At 44.5% G+C, this 18,589-nt stretch overlaps 1 pseudogene; it reads right to left on the reverse strand.

Annotated features, from left to right (window-relative positions):
• LOC106600468 (DNA ligase 1-like) overlaps positions 1-18,371 on the reverse strand; it is a 42,771-nt pseudogene extending 24,400 nt beyond the window's left edge.
• Positions 18,372-18,589: the final 218 nt, after the last annotated feature.

Genomic DNA, 18,589 nt, shown 5'->3' on the forward strand with positions numbered 1-18,589 from the left:
ATGTGTGTTTAATATAGAAATATCTGGTATTTTGCATGGGATGCATCTCAATCCACCGCATCCGCCAATAGTGGCCTTCCACATCTGCGGTGGAAGATGGCCGAGCTACAGCAGTGTTTGTCAAACCATGAGACAACCCAATAGTCGGTCTTCTCACGAAAACGCCTGTACGGTTTGGCCTACACACTAATATGACCCCTCAATGGAATGGTGTTTTGCTCTAGGACAAGCCTCACAGGACTAGTCTGAAGGTAGCCCAGTACCATTTTTTTAAAATTAAGTATACTGAGTGTACAAAACATTAGGAACACATGCTCTTTCCATGACAGACTGACTAGGTGAATCCAGGTGAAAGCTATAATCCCTTACTGACTTCACCTGTTAAATCATCCACTTCAAATCAGTGTAGATGAAGGGGATGAGACAGTTCAAATGATTTTTTATGCCTTGAGACATGGATTGTGTGCCATTCGGTGGGTGAATGGGCAAGACAAGATTTAAGTGCCTTTGAACCAGGTATGGTAGTAGCTGTCAGGAGCATTGGTTTGTGTGTCAAAAACGGCAACGCTGCTGGGATTGTCTGATTTTCTTTAAGCACCACCACTAATGAGCTGAGCTCCTCAGTATTTTTTCTTCACCTCACACAGTAAGTCAACAAAGTCTTATTTTTTCATCCATTGTGAATGACAGTAATAGTTCCTCACAGTATTTGAAAGAATCTTTCCAACACTCTCCTGTCCTCGATAATCACCAAGCCTCGGTGTGAAAGAGCAAAATATTATGATCTAATGATCCTATATATCCAGTGGAAACATACAATACCTGAACACTTTTCCCTTGTGCAAAAACAGCTGTCATGCAGGAAACTGCTGGCCCGGAATAGGTTAGTTGATACAATGTCACAGCTTTGGGTGGGACCCAGTTGATTGTGTCAAATCAATGTTGCACTTCACTAGCTCAAATCCGTAGAGAGATGAATGCGATTGAAAGAACCTGCATTTTCGTCAGGACATTTTCTACTGTTTTTATTTGTCGACTTTAGGCTCATGTATTTTACTTAGCTGACGATGGAAGTTATAGGCATGGACGGTAAACACTGTATATCTGCGTATTTGTGTAACGCCCTGGCCATAGAGAGGGGTTTTTGTTCTTTATTTTGGTTAGGCCAGGGTGTTACATTGGGTGGGCGTTCTATGTTCTTTTTTCTAGGTTGGTTTGTTTCGTTGATTTTGGCTGTGTGGGTTCCAATCAGGCACAGCTGTAGTTTGTTGTTGCTGATTGGGAGTCACACATAAGTAGCCTGTTTTTCCTTTGGGTGTTTGTGGGTGATTGTTTCTGTCTAGTGCTTTCTGTGTAGAGTATTTCCTGACAGGACTGTTTTGCTGTGGTCTTTTGTTTATTTTTGTAGTGTTCTCTTTTTTAAATTAAATTTCAAGATGAACACACATCCTCCGCTGCACCTTGGTTCCATTATTACGACAGCCGTTACAGAATCACCCACCAAGAAACGGACCAAGCAGTGGAGGAAGGAGAGGCACCAGGAGAGGAGCTATCGGGAGTCGTGGAATTGGGAGGAATTGCTGGACGGTAAAGGACCATGGGCTCAAGCTGGGGAGTATCGCTGCCCGCAGTGGGAGATCGAGGCGGCGATAGCTGAGAGGCGCTGGTATGAATCGAGGGAGCGCAACAGGCACGAGAGGCAGCCCCCCCAACAACAACAAAAAATTGGGGGGGCACACGGGGAGTGTGGCAGAGCCAGGATCTAATTTTGGGCCAACTCCCCGTGCTTACCGGAAGCAGCGTGGTACTGGTAAGGCACCGTGTTATGCTGTGAAGCGCACGGTGTCTCCAGTGCGCGTTCATAGCCCGGTGCGCTATAGGCCAGCCCCCTGCAAGTGCCATGCGAGTGCAGGCATCGAGCCAGGACGGATTGTGCCAGCTCAGCGCGTCTTGTCTCCAGTGCGCCTTTTCGATCCAGGTTATCCTGCACCGGCTCTGCGCACTGTGTCTCCAGGGCGCTGGGAGGGCCCAGTTCGCCCAATGCCTACGCTCCGCCCGTGCCGGGCCAAAGTGGGCATTCAGCCTGGAGTGTGGGTGAAGAGCTTACGTACCAGAACTCCAGTGCTCCCCCACAGCCCGGTTTATCCTGTGCCTCCTCCACGGACCAGGCCTCCAGTGGGTCTCCCCATCCTGGTCAGTCCTGTACCTCCTCCACGGAACAGGGCTCCAGTGGGTCTCCCCATCCTGGTCAGTCCTGTGCCTCCTCCATGGACCAGGCCTCCAGTGGGTCTCCCCAGCCTGGTGAGTCCAGTGCCTGCGCCCAGAGCCAGGCCTCCTTCATGTCTCTCCAGCCTGGTGAGTCCTGGGCCAGAGCCGCCAGAGCCGCCCGTCAGTCCGGAGCCGCCCGCCAGTCCGGAGCCGCCAGAGCCGCCCGCCATTCCGGAGCCGCCAGAGCCGCCCGCCAGTCCGGAGCCGCCAGAGCCTCCCGCCAGTCCGGAGCCGCCAGAGCCGTCCGTCAGTCCGGAGCCGCCAGAGCCGCCCGCCAGTCCGGAGCCGCCAGAGCCGCCAGAGCCGCCCGCCTGTCCAGAGCCGCCAGAGCCGCCCGCCTGTCCGGAGCCGCCAGAGCCGCCCGCCTGTCCGGAGCTGCCAGAGCCGCCCGCCAGCCCGGTGAGTCCTGTGCCTGCGCCCAGGGCCAGGCCTCCTTCATGTCTCCCCAGCCTGGTGAATCCTGGGTCAGTGCCGCCGGAGCCGCCCGCCAGCCCGGAGCCCCCAGGGTCGCCCGCCAGCCGGGCGCAGCCAGGGTCGCCCGCCAACCGGGCGCAACCAGAATCGCCCGCCAGCCGGGCGCAGACAGGGTCGCCCACCAGTCCTCCGGCGCAGCCAGGGGCGCCACCTAAGTGGGCGACGCCGAGGGTGGAGCGGAGGCCACGTCCCGCACCTGAGCCGTCGCCGTAAGAAGGCCCACCCGGACCCTCCCCTTCAGAGTCAGGTTTTGCGGCCGGAGTCCGCACCTTTGGGGGGTGGTACTGTAACGCCCTGGCCATAGAGAGGGGTTTTTGTTCTTTATTTTGGTTAGGCCAGGGTGTTACATTGGGTGGGCGTTCAATTTGCTGTCGTCTTTTGTTTATTTTTGTAGTGTTCTCTTTTTTCAATTAAATTTCAAGATGAACACACATCCTCCGCTGCACCTTAGTTTCATTACTACGACAGCCGTTACAATTTGGAAATAGCCACGGGATGATTTGTCAATACCGTTGAAACCACTTCTTTAAAGTTTTAATACATTTTCATATTTGTAGCTACTTTAAGTAAATACCCGCAGTCAACTTGTGCAATACTTTAGGAGATAAAGCAGATGCAGTTCATTTCACCTGTCACATTATGAAGCTTACCGTAGTTCACCAGAACAGTTGAGCTAGTCATGTGTTTGTTTGTAAATGGCACAAGGGGAGCAGGTGAGTGCAGCTGTGTATTGACAGGGGTCGCGTTTTATACTAAAAGTCAAGTTCTTGCTTCAATAGAGTGATCAGGGACATGCAACTATAGTTTTCCTAGACAGAAAATAGCTTCATTTTCATCCGATGACTAAATAAGTGCAATGCTAACGTTATTTGGCTGGCAGCCACAAAAGTAAATGAGCTTACAATGAAAAATGTATTTTTTTGCAAAAACAATGCATATGTCTAATGTTTATCATAGAAAGAATGTAGCCAGCTCCATTTCCTAATGTTTTGCTTAAAGTTACACTTGCGTTTTAAAAGAGAAAAAAGTAGGCAGGCTATACCGAGAACAGTACCGGAGAAAAGTAGCTACAAATCAGTTAGAGCGCTGTCTGCTGATTGAATACCCATTTGCGAATTGTCATTTCAGTGAAGTGCAACTGATGCACGAAATTAGTCTGATGCCAAGCAAAAATTACAATAAGAAGCATTTATTTGTTTTTACAAAAAAACGTTATTTTTCTCCTGCGTTAAAAAAACGCAGAATTCTGCAATAATGTGACCCCAATTTAACTTGCTAGTTAATCTAATTAAGCGACTGAATTATCCCCGTGATTCGGATCCCCGTGATTCGCTGGAAAGGGAAACTGAGATTTTGCGGAAAGAGATCAGGGGGCCTTGTGAGGATCAGGCGACGAGTGGCTAATCTGCCCTTGCCTTCCGTCCAGCTAGCTAACGTTCAATCGCTGGAAAATAAATGGGACGAACTGAAAGCATGTTTATCCTACCAACGGGACATTAATAACTGTAATATCTTATGTTTCACCAAGTCGTGTCTAAACGACAACATCAAGAACATACAGCTGGCGGGTTATACACTATCGGCAGGATAGAACAGCAGCCTCTGCTAAGACACGGAGCGGGGGCCTATGCATTTATGTAAACAACAGCTGGTGCATGATATCTAAGGAAGTCTCAAGGTTTTGCTCCCCTGAGGTAGATTATCTCATGATAAGCTGTAGACCACACTATCTACCTAGAGTTTATCTGTATTTTTCGTAGCTGTCCACATACCACCACAGACTGATGCTGGCACTAAAACCGCACTAAATGAGCTGTATATCACCATAAGCAAACATCCAGAGGTGGCGCTCATTGTGGCCAGGGACTTTAATGCAGGGAAACTTAAATCAGTTTTACCTCATTTCTATCAGCATGTTAAATGTGCAACCAGATGGAGAAAAAAATTCTAGATCACCTTTACTCCACACAGAGACATGTACAAAGCTCTCCATTTGGCAAATCTGACCATAATTCTATCCTCTTGATTCCTGCTTACAAGCAAAAATTAAAAGCATGAAGTGCCAGATACTCGGTCTATAAAAAAGGTGGTCAGATGAAGCAGATGATAAACTACAAGACTGTTTTGCTAGCACAAACTGGAATATGTTCAGGGATTCTTAGGATGGCATGGAGGAGTACACCACATCAGTCACTGGCTTTATCAATAAGTGCATCGAGGATGTCGTTCCCACAGTGACTGTATGTACATACCCCAACCAGAAGCCATGGATTAAAGGCAACATTCACACTGAGCTAAAGGGTAGAGTTGTGCTTTCAAGGAGCGGGACTCTAACCCGGAAGCTTATAAGAAATCCTGCTATGCCCTCAGACGAACCATCAAACAGGCAAAGTGTCAATACAGGACTAAGATCAAATCATACGACACCGGCTCCGACGCTTGTCGGATGTGGCAGGGCCTGCAAACTATTACAGACTACAAAGGGAAGCACAGCCGAGAGCTGCACAGTGACACGAGCCTACCAGATGAGCTAAATAACTACTATGCTCGCTTCGAGGAAAGTAACACTGAAACATGCATGAGAGCATCAGCTGTTCCGGACGACTGTGTGATCACGCTCTCCTTGGCCGATGTGAGTAAGATCTTTAAACAGGTCAACATTCACAAGGCCAGACGGATTACCAGGACGTGCACTCTGAGCATGCGCTGACCCAACTGGCAAGTGTCTTCACTGGCATTTTCAACCTACCCCTGTTGGTATCTGTAATACCAACATTTTTCATGCAGACTACCATAGTCTCTGTGCCCAAGAACACTAAGGTAACTTGCCTAAATGACTACCAACCCGTAGCACTCATCTGTAGCCATGCAATGCTTTGAAAGGCTGGTCATGGCTTACATCAACACTGTTATCCCATAATCCCTAGACCCACTCCAATTTGCATAACGCACCAACAGATCCACAGATGATGCAATCTCTATTGCACTCCACACTGCCCTTTCACACCTGGACAAAAGGAACACCTATGTGTGAATGCTATTCATTGACTACAGCTCAGCGTTCCACACCATAGTGCCCTAAAAGCTCATCACTAAGCTAAGGACCCTGGGACTAAACACCTCCCTCTGGAACTGGGTAGGTAACAACACAACCGCCACGCTGATCCTCAACACGGGGTCCCCTCACGTGCGTGCTTAGTCCCCTCCTGTATTCCCTGTTCACTCATGACTGCACGGCCAGGCACGACTCCAACACCATCATTAAGTTTGCTGATGACAACAGTGGTAGGCCTCATCACCGACAATGATGAGACAGCTTATAGGGAGGTGGTCAGAGACCTGACCATGTGGTGCAAGGACAACAACCTCTCCCTCAACGTGATCAAGACAAAGGAGATGATTGTGGACTACAGGAAAAGGAGGACCAAGCACGCCCCATTCTCATCGACAGGGCTGTAGTGGAGCAGGTTGAGAGCTTCAAGTTCCTTGGCGTCCACATCACCAACAAACTAACATGGTCCAAGCACACTAAGACAGTCGTGAAGAGGGCACGACAAAACCTATTCCCCCCCTCAGACTGAAAATATTTGGCATGGGTCCTCAGATCCTCAAAAGGTTTTACAGCTGCACCATCGAGAGCATCCTAACAGGTTGCATCACTGCCTGGTATGGCAACTTCTCGGTCTCCGACGGCAAGGCACTACAGAGGGTAGTGCGTACAGCCCAGTATATCACTGGGGCCAAGCTTCCTGCCATCCAGGACCTCTATACCAGGCAGTGTCAGAGGAAGGCCCTAAAAATGGTGAAAGACTCCAGCCACCCTAGTCATAGACTGTTCTCTCTCGCTCAGCAAGCGGTACCAGAGTGCCAAGTCGAGGTCCCATAGGCTCCTAAATAGCTTCTACCCTCAAGCCATAAGACTCCTCCTGAACAGCTAATCAAATAGCTACCCAGACTATTTTCATTGCCCCCCCCCCCCCACCCCCATCTGGAACGCTGCTGCTACTCACTTTAATAACTCTACCTATGTACATATTACCTCAATTACCTCGACACCGGTGCCCCCGCACATTGACTCTGTACCGGTACCCCCAGTATATAGCCCCGCTATTGTTATTTACTGCTGCTCTATAATCATTTAATTTGATCTCCTATTATTTTTGGGGGGAGATATCTTCTTCAAACTGCATTTTTGGTTAAGGGCTTGTAAGTAAGCATTTCACTGTAAGCTCTACCTACACCTGTTGTATTCGGCGCATGTGACAAATAAAATTTGATTTGTTTGAAAAGACAAAGTCCTTTGGATGAGTTATTTGTACTAAAAAATCCTTGGGATTTTTCTCCTCTGTACTATCACTTAACTGTATTACCACCACAACGGCAGTCAGGAGTCATGACCTCAGTGAAATTCCACATGACCATTGAGTCACGGTATCTAGGCTTCTCCAAAACTGTGCTCTGATGTCTCTCTCTGATGGTCGTTAGTAGCCTACCAAACTTGCTAACAGCCAGTCGCTAATGGCCGGTACTCAGCACTCTATTGTCCTTCTAAATCACTCAGACATCAATACAAATGAAATTACACTTCATGAGTGCCCTGGTAATCCGAGTTTGAGTGGAATAGGATCACCTGTTTGGCAGCGAGAGCTAGCTCCTCATAACAGGTTGATGCATGGAATAAAGTGTTTATGTTGCACAACATTTCTATTGGCTAGGCAATTGCATGAGAAAAGAGTTGGCCTCTTTTTAATAGAGGATCCATTAGCTTTCTATAGGCTAGGACTATTATATTTATTTCTCAACTTTCCATAGAATAAGCACTTTTCTTATCTTTACAACTAGAGTAGCCTGCCTGGCTGGCATGAAAAGCGTACTTTGCTATTCAAGTGCATACTGATGACGTCTTTTCTTTTTACTGCCGATAACAAGACAAGATTAAATTGAGAATAGTCTGAATGGTGAGAATATTATCACTTTTGAATGATGCACAGCACATGCCTTTTTTTTGTGCAACTTTTTCAAATCAGTCGCATGCATCATGTAGCCTAGCCCATGTTTTGAATCACAAAATGGTGTAGCCCAGCTGAACGGTGTTTCCTCAGACACATTGGTGCAGCTGGTTTCCGGGTTAAAGGAGCAGTGTGTCAAGAAGCAATGCGGCTTGGCAGGGTCGTTTTTCAGAGGATGCATGGCTCTCGATCGTCGCAGCGATGGGACAAGACTAACTACCAATTGGATATCATACAATTGGGGAGGAAAAACAGGTAAAAAGTACAAAACAATAATAAAAAAAGAATGGCTTGGAGATCGGTTGGTGACCACTGGTGTAAAGTAAATACATATGCATTATCGGCAGTTGTATCCCTCTTACCCTTTCTTGTCTTTAACGTCCTCAGTGATACTAGCCACCTTTTCCCCTTCCTTCTCCGCGCTCAGCTTTCTCTCTCCCTCGCTCTTCTCCTTTTTGTATTCCTCGCTCTTCTCCTTTTTGTCTTCCACACTTTTTTTGTCTTCCACGCTTTTTCTCCTTTTTGTCTTCCACGCTTTTCTCCATCTTCACAGCTGCTTTCCTGGAGCTAGATAACAGAGAAGTACAAAGCATGTTCCATTTACTTGTTCCACTGCCATCTCTGCAGCTTATAAGCCTCTTACACCACTTCAGATTTCTTCTAAACTTCCCATGGCAAAGTTAGGTTAAGGCCCGAATGGCACCCTATACAATGCATTAAATTTGTTTAGGGCCTATACGGTTCTGGTCAAAAGTAGTGCACTATATAGGGAATAGGATGTCATTTGGCACACTTGTTACTCCTTCAGGTTTCTTCTAAACAAACTGCAGAGAGCAAACTCATTCATATAGGTTGTTTCAGTGCTAGGGAGGAAGTAAGTGTGTGGGGAAAAATCTCACCAAAGAAATTGCTGATAGGGGCTTTCTTGGCTTGGGGGCTTTGACACTTTGGCCTCAGTTTCTTTCTGCTCCTTTACTGCCTTTTAATTTTTAGGACTATTCTGCTTTTCTTTGTCATCCTTTACTGCCATCTTTTGAGTTTTATGGCTTTTTCCCTTCTCTTTTTCCTCCAACTTCTTTCCATCATCCTCCACCTTCGCGGCCGTGGTCTCTTTCACATCAATTTCTTTCTCCTTCTCTTCGTCTTTAGTCTTCTCTTCACTAGTCTCTTTCTGCTCTGTTTTTTCCGGCGCTACCTTAGGTGTATCCACACTTTTTACCTCTCCTCCCACCTCCATCGCTTCCTCTTCATTCTCTAAGGAGAAAGAAAGAAATAGAGTGATGCAATACAAGGGGTAGGAAGCAACACACTTGTAATGGAGGAAAATAAACCTTCCTGTGTTTTGTCAACCCTTGCTCTTTTTTTCTGCGGTCCTTGTTCCTCCTTCACCTCTTCCTCACTGCCACTCCTGCTGTCCAGCTTTCTCTTTGGGAACTGCTTCCTTGCTACAGATATGACACTGAAAAATAGAGATACATTACTACTGAGCACGTGTGCAATTATGCAGCCTAATTCCTTTTTCAAACAACTTGTGTTCAAGCTTCTCTTTACTTTTAGTAATAATTCCCACACACCTGCAATGTGTAAGACCAGATGTGAGTGTTTTTCATTTTTCAAACAACATTTTGAAAATGCAAGCTGCATTAGATAACATAGATAGTTAACCTCTCTAGGGGGTGTGGGACGGTAGCGTCCCACCTGGCCAACATCCGGTGAAATTGCAGAGCGCCAAATACAAATTAAATTACTATAAATATTTAACTTTCATGAAATCACAAGTGTAATACATCAAAATAAAGCTTAACTTGTTGTTAATCCAGCCGCCATGTCAGATTTCAAAAAGGCTTTACGGCAAAAGCAAACTATGCGATTATCTGAGGACAGCGCTCAACACACAAAACATTACATACAGTTACCAGCCAAGTAGATTAGTCACGAAAGTCAGAAATAGCAATAAATTAATCATTTACCTTTGATCTTCGTATGGTTGCACTCACAAGACTCCCAGTTACACAATAAATGTTCGTTTTGTTGGATAAAGTTCCTCTTTATATCCAAAAACCTCCATTTTGTTGGCGCATTTTGTTCAGTAATCCAATGGCTCAAATGCGGTCACAAGAGGCAGACGAAAATTCCAAATAGTATCCGTAAAGTTCGTAGAAACATGTCAAACGATGTTTATAATCAAACCTCAGGTTGTTTTTAGCCTAAATAATCGATAATATTTCAACCGGACAATAGCGTCGTCAATATAAAAGAAACACAAGAAAATTGCGCTCTCGGTCACGGGCAGGAAACAGCTCTGGGGACATCCCACTATCCACTGACTGAGAGTTGTCATTCACCCTAATTTTTCAGAATAAAAGCCTGTATCAGAAAGCCTGTGTCAGAAAACTGTTCACAACTAGTGGAAGCCATAGGGAACGGAATCTGGGTCCTATCCCTTTAAATGGTGGATAGGCTTTCATTGGAAAAACAGCCATTTCAAAATAATGGCACTTCCTGGATGGATTTTCCTCAGGTTTTAGCCTGCCATTTCAGTTCTGTTATACTCAGACATTATTTTAACAGTTTTAGAAACTTTTGAGTTTTCTATCCAAGTCTACTAATTATATGCATATCCTAGCTTCTGGGCCTGAGTAGCAGGCAGTTTACTTTGGGCACGCTTTTCATCCGGAGGTGAAAATAGTGCCCCCTACCCTAGTGAGGTTAACAGCGTGTTATTAGAGGCTGATGGACTTGTTTAGAGACTGACCGGTCCGGCGCTTGAGTATTACTGAAGGTGAGGTGGACGTGGCAGTTTCAGGTGAGGCAGCTGGGGTCACCGGTGTAGCAGGAGTGACAGCAGCAGCAGCAGGGTACAAGGGGGTGGGGACTGCCTTGAATACTTCATCCTGTGGGGGAAAGACAAAAGTTCTTACTCAGATCTATATACATACAAACGTGTGCGTGCACACACACTTTGCCTCGTCTTTAATTGCATAGACCAGGGGCCATATGTATCAAGTGTCTCAAAGTAGGAGTGCTGATCTAGAACCCGTTCTGCCGTTTAGATTCTAATGAATAAGATTACATGGCAGGGGGGACCTGAAGCTACTATGAGGCGCTTTGTGAATACAGGCCCAGTGCAGGGTGTGCAAAAAATCTCCTTATTAGAGATGGTTTACATAGAGAAGGAAATGTGGTGGGAAATGTAGTAGCTACCTTTTTCTTCTTGGGTAGGACAGCCCTGTCCTCTTGTTCCTGTTTGACTGCCTGTTCTTTCCCGACTGGAGCCTCATCACTGTCCAGGATCTGATGACTGCGTTTACTGAACTTTTTTACTTGCGAATCAGGCTCGTTGTGGACTCCATTCTGCACTTTGAGAGGACTTTTGACAGGTCTAACAAGTGTCGTGTCTTTGGCATCATTAAAAGTGAAGACTTGTTTGTCAAATCCCTCCTCTGTAATTATTATTAGGTGATTAAACTAATCATGTAAATGTAATTAATTAGGAAGTCAGGGCACCAAGGAAAATCTTCAGATTAAAGTTATAATTTTCCTAATATAACTCTTCAGATAATTTAATATCTGATCAATTAGTCTAATTAATGAATTATTCTTTACCTCATGTTAGTCTCATTCCAAACGTCGTAAATTGTTGTTTATCTGCACGAACCCAGCCTTTACTATGAATCATCCATACACCAATTGTCTTAATCATTTATTTACTAACTAAATAATCACAGAAATGCATAAACAAACAAACAGTAGATATGGTTACAAGGAAATGATAGGGGAGGTTCCCTAGTGGGCTAAGCCGATATGACGGCTTGGTGGACAAAGGGAAGTGGTTGTGGACTGAGAACAGCGGGAAAGGCAAACAAAAGGAATCACTACACAGTTGATAATTATATTAATTGAAATGCTAAACCTTTCCACATGAATGCTCACTCATTCGGGAATAACTGCAATCAATATATATTTACGCTCAGTGTGTCGTCGTGATCTCTGTTGGAATCGTCCGTCTGTCTGTTGGAGAGTTCATACGAGGCTCTCTGCTTCCTTGAAGATCAAGTCTTTCGTGGTTAAAATGGATACTTCAGAGTACCATTCCAAAATGTTCTCATAGAATAGCTGTTTCGGCGGTTGTCCGTAGAGGTCGTCCGATTATGGTTTTAACACCGATACAGATTACTGGAGGACCAAAAAAAAGACAATGCCGATTTAAAAAAAATATATATATATTTAATATAATATATATTTGTAATAATGACAATTACAACAATACTGAATGAACACTTATTTTAACTTAATATAAATCAATAAATATACATCAATAAAATCAATTTAGTCTCAAATAAATAATGAAACATGCTCAATTTGGTTTAAATAATGCAAAAACAAAGTGTTGGAGAAGAAAGTAAAAGTGCAATATGTGCCATGTAAAAAAGCTAACGTTTAAGTTCCTTGCTCAGAACATATAAAAGCTGGTGGTTCCTTTTAACATGAGTCTTCAATATTCCCAGGTAAGAAGTTTTAGGTTGTAGTTATTATAGGACTATTTCTCTCTATACCATTTGTATTTCATATACCTTTGACTATTGGATGTTCTAATAGGTACTTTAGTATTGTCAGCCTAATCTCGGGAGTTGATAGGCTTGAAGTCATAAACAGCGCAATGCTTGAAGCACAGCGAAGAGCTGCTGGCAAATGCAGGAAAGTGCTGTTTGAATGAATGCTTACGAGTCTGCTGCTGCCTACCACCGCTCAGTCAGACTACTCTATCAAATCATAGACTTAATTATAATATCACACAGAAATACGAGCCTTAGCTCATTAATATGGTCAAATCCGGAAACTATCATTTCGAAAACAAAACATTTATTCTTTCAGTGAAATACGGAACCGTTCCGTATTTTAGCCAACGGGTGGCATCCATAATTCTAAATATTGCTGTTACATTGCACAAACTTCAATGTTATGTCATAATTATGTACAATTCTGGCAAATTAGTTTGCAACGAGCCAGGCGGCCCAAACTTTTGCACATACCCTGACTCTGCGCGCAATGAACGCAAGAGAAGTGACACAATTTCCCTAGTTAATATTGCCTGCTAACATGAATTTACATGAACTATGAACTAAATATGCAGGTTTAAGATTTGCTCTTATTCTGTCGGGATCGATAGTCTCAGAGTTGAACCATTTCCACCCGTGTAGCCAATGCGCCACGTGGTATGGTTTGGAATTCAACAACCATTGCAACCACTGAGGTTTTTGTGGTTTGAAGAGGATTTCCTCAGGAGGGGGTTTTATTCGTAACAGTAGAAAAGGGCTGTTCCATTACGCCAGATCATGTCTGTGCTCACAGGGGCGAGGCAATGACTTGGTTAAACTTTAAAGGGAATACAATTCTCCTTCATTAAATGTTTATCATGTTACATTTCACAAATAGTTTCATCTTTACTCATTCATTTTATACACGTTATTAGATGCAAACCCCATTGTTGAGAAATTTACATATTCAGAGATCTAGTTGTGTGTTTCCTGTCCTCTCGGAGGTCACCAAATGAAACACACTCGTCATACCCGTCCCTTAAGTGTCCACGGACTATTCCCACCTCCTCACAAGTGGACCTTGTGGATCAAATCCCCATTTTGGGGATTTAGGAGTTAGAGAGAACAAAGGATTTCACATGGCTATGTGTCTCTTTCTGTATGGCCAGGGGGAGAGAGTCTCCTCCAGGAATTTACGACCTGAGATAACAGACCTGAGATAACTGAGTGAGAAAAGCCACTAGCTATACCCAAAAAGGGCCACGTCATGACACAAGGATGAAAAAAAATATGTAGACAGACACTGCAACAAATTATCATATCATCCTAGACCAGTCTGTTTGCTTTCGCCACAGCTAATTGCTTTGTCATCAAAGCAATGGCTAGATCCCAAGTGGAACACTATTCCTTTTTGTAGTGCAGTACTTTTGACCAGGACGCATAGAGTTCTGGTCAAAAGTACTGCAATATGTGCCATTTGAGACGCAGAAAAGTACTCTACCACCACCTTCAAAAGCAGGTTACCAGTTTCCTGTATAGATAGTTAAACCCGGTGACAAACCTGCCATCGTCACCCCTGGCCTTAAAGCTAGAATCTGCAGTTGAAACAAAGTGGTCACCCAGTCTGTTTAGGTAAACTCAGTAAAAAAAGAAACAGCCCTTTTTCAGGACCCTGTCTTTCAAAGATAATTAGTAAAAATCCAAATAACTTCAGATCTTCATTGTAAAGCGTTTAAACACTCTTTCCCATGCTTGTTCAACCATAAACAATTAATGAACATGCACCTGTGGAACGGTCGTTAAGACACAAACAGCTTACAGACGGTAGGCAATTAAGGTCACAGTTATGAAAACTTAGGACACTAAAGAGGCCTTTCTACTGACTCTGAAAAACACCAAAAGAAAGATGCCCAGGGACCCTGCTTATCTGTGTGAACGTGCCTTAGGCATGCTGCAAGGAGGCATGAGGACTGCAGATGTGGCCAGGGCAATAAATTGCAATGTCCGTACTGTGAGATTGCCTGAGACAGCACTACAGGGAGACAGGACGGACAGCTGATCGTCCTCGCAGTGGCAGACCACGTGTAACAACACCTGCACAGGATCGGTACATCCAAACATCACACCTGCGGGACAGGTACAGAATGGCAACAACAACTGCCCGAGTTACACCAGGAACGCACAATCCCTCCATCAGTGCTCAGACTGTCCGCAATAGGCTGAGAGAGGCTGGACTGAGGGCTTGTAGGCCTGTTGTAAGGCAGACATCACCGGCAACGACGTCGCCTATGGGCACAAACCCACCATCGCTGGACTAGACAAGACTGGCAAAAAGTGCTCTTCACTGACGAGTCGCGGTTTTGTCTCACCAGGGCTGATGGTCGGATTCGCGTTTATCGTCAAAGGAATGAGCGTTACACCGAGGCCTGTACTCTGGAGCGGGATCGATGTGGAGGGTCCATCATGGTCTGGGGCGGTGTCACAGCATCATCGGACTGCGCTTGTCATTGCAGGCAATCTCAACGCTGTGTGTTACAGGGAAGACATCCTCCTCCCTCATGTGGTATCCTTCCTGCAGGCTCATCCTGACATGACCCTCCAGCATGACAATGCCACCATTTACATTACATTACATTTAAGTCATTTAGCAGACGCTCTTATCCAGAGCGACTTACAAATTGGTGCATTCACCTTATGATATCCAGTGGAACAACCACTTTACAATAGTGCATCTAAATCTTTTAAGGGGGGGGGGGGCGTTAGAAGGATTACTTTATCCTATCCTAGGTATTCCTTAAAGAGGTGGGGTTTCAGGTGTCTCCGGAAGGTGGTGATTGACTCCGCTGTCCTGGCGTCGTGAGGGAGCTTGTTCCACCATTGGGGTGCCAGAGCAGCGAACAGTTTTGACTGGGCTGAGCGGGAACTGTGCTTCCTCAGAGGTAGGGGGGCCAGCAGGCCAGAGGTGGATGAACGCAGTGCCCACCAGCCATACTGTTCGTTCTGTGCGTGATTTCCTGCAAGACAAGAATGTCAGTGTTCTGCCATAACCAGCGAAAAGCCCGGTTCTCAATCCCATTGAGCACATCTGGGACCTGTTGGATTGGAGGGTGAGGGCTATGGCCATTCCCCCCAGAAATGTCCGGGAACTTGCAGGTGCCTTGGTGGAACAGTGGGGTAACATCTCACAGCAAGAACTGGCAAATGTGGTGCAGTCCATGAGGAGGAGATGCACTGCAGTACTTAAGTATCTGGTGTGGCCACCAGCTGCATAACTGTTACTTTAGATTTTTGCCCCCCCCCCCCTTGCTTTGTTCAGGGACACATTATTCCATTTATGTTAGTCACATGTCTGTGGAACTTGTTCAGTTTATGTCTCAGTTGTTGCACCTTATGTTCATACAAATATTTACACATGTTAAGTTTGCTGAAAGTAAACGCAGTTGACAGTGAGAGGACGGTATTCTTTTTGCTGAGTTTATAAAGCTGAGCGATGGGCCTGCGGAATTGTAACCACTCAAATGCATAGACACCTATGGATGCAATGACTAATCGAAATTATAGTTGTAACCATGTTCAGGCTATACAGTGTTTGTTTAAAGTTCTTCACAAACATTGATGCAAAGAGTGTATATTTTGGGTTCTGATGGGGTACAGTTTAAGCTTGAGGCATTTCCAAGGTATATTCTTAAAGAATCAACAGTACCAGTCAAAAGTTGACAAACCTACTCATTCCAGGGTTTTTCCCTTTTTCTTTATTATTTTCTACATTGTAGAATAGTGAAGACAAACTATGAAAACACATATGGAATCATGTAGTGTAAAAAAAAGTGTTAAACAAATCAAAATATATATTTGAGATTCTTCAAAGTAGCCACCGATTGCCTTGACAGCTTTGCACACTCTTGGCATTCTCTCAACCAGCTTCATGATGTAGTCATCTGGAATGCATTTAAATTAACAGGTGTGCCTTGTTAATTTGTGGAAATGCTTTCCTTCTTAATGCGTTTGAGCCAATCAGTTGGTGTGACAAGGTAGGGATGGTATACAGAAGATAGCTCTATTTGGTAAAAGACCAAGTCCATATTATGGCAAGAACAGCTCAAATAAGCAAAGAGAAACGACAGTCCATCATTACTTTTTAAGGCATGAAGGTCAGTCAATGTGGAAAATGTCAAGAACCTTGAAAGTTTCTTCAGTCGCAAAAACCATCAAGCTCTATGATGAAACTGGCTCTCATGAGGACCGCCACAGGAAAGGAAGACCCAGAGTTACCTCTGCTGCAGAGGATAAGGTCATTTGAGTTACGAGCCCAAATAAATGCTTCAGAGTTCAAGTAACAGACACATCTCAACATCAGTTGTTCAAAGGAGTCTGCATGAATCAGGCCTTCGTGGTCAAACTGCTGCAAAGAAACCACTACTAAAGGACACCAATAAGAAGAAGAGACTTGCTTGGGCCAAGAAACACGAGCAATGGACATTAGACTGGTGGAAATCTGTCCTTTGGTCTAATGAGTCCAAATGTGAGACTTTTGGTTCCAACCATCGGGTCTTTGAGATGCAGAGTAGGTGAACGGATAATCTCCACGTGTGAATCCCACCGTGAAGCATGGAGAAGGAGTGGTGGTGTGGGAGTGCTTTGCTGGTGACACTGTCAGTGATTTATTTAGAATTCAAGGCACACTTAACTAGCATGGCTGCCGCAACATTCTGCAGCAATACCCCATCCCATCTGGTTTAAGCTTAGTGGGACAATCATTTGTTTTTCAACAAGACAATGAACCAAAACACACCTCCAGGCTGTGTAAGGGCTATTTGACCAAGGAGAGTGATTGAGTTCTGCATCAGATGACCTCTCCCCAATCAAACGACCTCAACCCAACTGAGATGGTTTGGGATGAGTTGGACTGCAGAGTGAAGGAAAAGCAGCCAATAAGAGCCCAGCAAATGTGGGAACTCCTTCAAGACTTTTGGAAAGGCATTCCTTATGAAGCTGGTTGAGAGAATGCAAAGAGTGTGCAAAGCTGTCATCAAGGCAAAGGGTGGCTACTTTGAATAATCTCAAATAAATGTGTACTGGTACTGTACATCATTAAATGTATAAGTCCAAAAATGTATGTAGAAACTAAGGATTCTAGCTTTAAAACACTCCAGTTTCTCCTTCACTCTTTGCTTTCCTTTGCCAGTTTTGGGCTGGAAGAAAGCTTTAGGGCAAGAGAAAATGGAAGAGAAATCAGAAACATAAATATGGACTGTAAAAAAGGCAAAGGTATACAGAGTCATAGCTAGCTAGATTTCTATTTAGGTAGGTGTCAACTTGAATTTTGAGTCAGTATTAGGGTGTTAGGTCTAGTGACAACCTGGAATGTTGAGCGAAAATTCTACTGTTTGATAATGGTGCTCACATTATAAATCGTGCTATTTTGATCAACAGAATTGAAATATGTGCATAAATATCTTCCTTAATAGGTTGTGAATAAGGTATGTTAATGTCTGATAAACCATTTGCGATCATTTCTCTATCGGGGAGCTCCCACAAATCAGTGGGACCAGAACGGTTTGACGCTTCGTCCATTTCAGGTGTTTTTTTTTTGTCCAATCATAAACGGTTTGAGTACCAACTCGATGTTCACTGATGTCTGGAATGAGTTTTGTGGAGCAAGCTAAAATAAAAAATTGCCTGAGTGATAAGGTAAGCAAGGTTTCATCTACATGACTCAAAACGCTTATCACTAGGTAGCTAACGCGTTAAACAGCTCAGATTCTTTAGAACAGTATGCATGCGGAATTGTTGAAGCGATCATATTTACTGCGAGTAGGTCGATATCGTTTATTGTATAACCTCTGAAAATGTCATGTTGATAGGTCATTCCTCCTTGAGATATGAGTTTTTGTTTGTTAATCTGAGTTCATCTGTGTTGTTGGTCCCATTTTTGTAAAAGGCTTTGTCACATTGACCTGTGCATGAGCACAACATTCAAGTGCGCTTGAAGTTACTTTGATAATGTCGAAGAGACTGACTGTACTAAAACGTTAAAGTTACTTACGCTTGCTTCGCTGCATGCTATCTTGCCGTTTTCCATTGTGGTCAATTGTATATAAATGCAAATTCATTGCTTAACACTCAAATTAAACTAACACCACACGGACATTACCTGCGCAGAAATGCGATTGAAATGTTCGGCGCCAAGTGACGTCGGACGATTCTCCCAGGGAAAAAATATTAATTGTGTTGAGCCACCAGCAGCTGCGATACTGTCTCCAGCCGGAGTGGAGTGGAGTCGTATCGCTACACTACGAT

The sequence above is a fragment of the Salmo salar genome, chromosome ssa03 (genome assembly GCF_905237065.1).
Source record: "Salmo salar chromosome ssa03, Ssal_v3.1, whole genome shotgun sequence".
Taxonomy (NCBI): domain Eukaryota; kingdom Metazoa; phylum Chordata; class Actinopteri; order Salmoniformes; family Salmonidae; genus Salmo; species Salmo salar.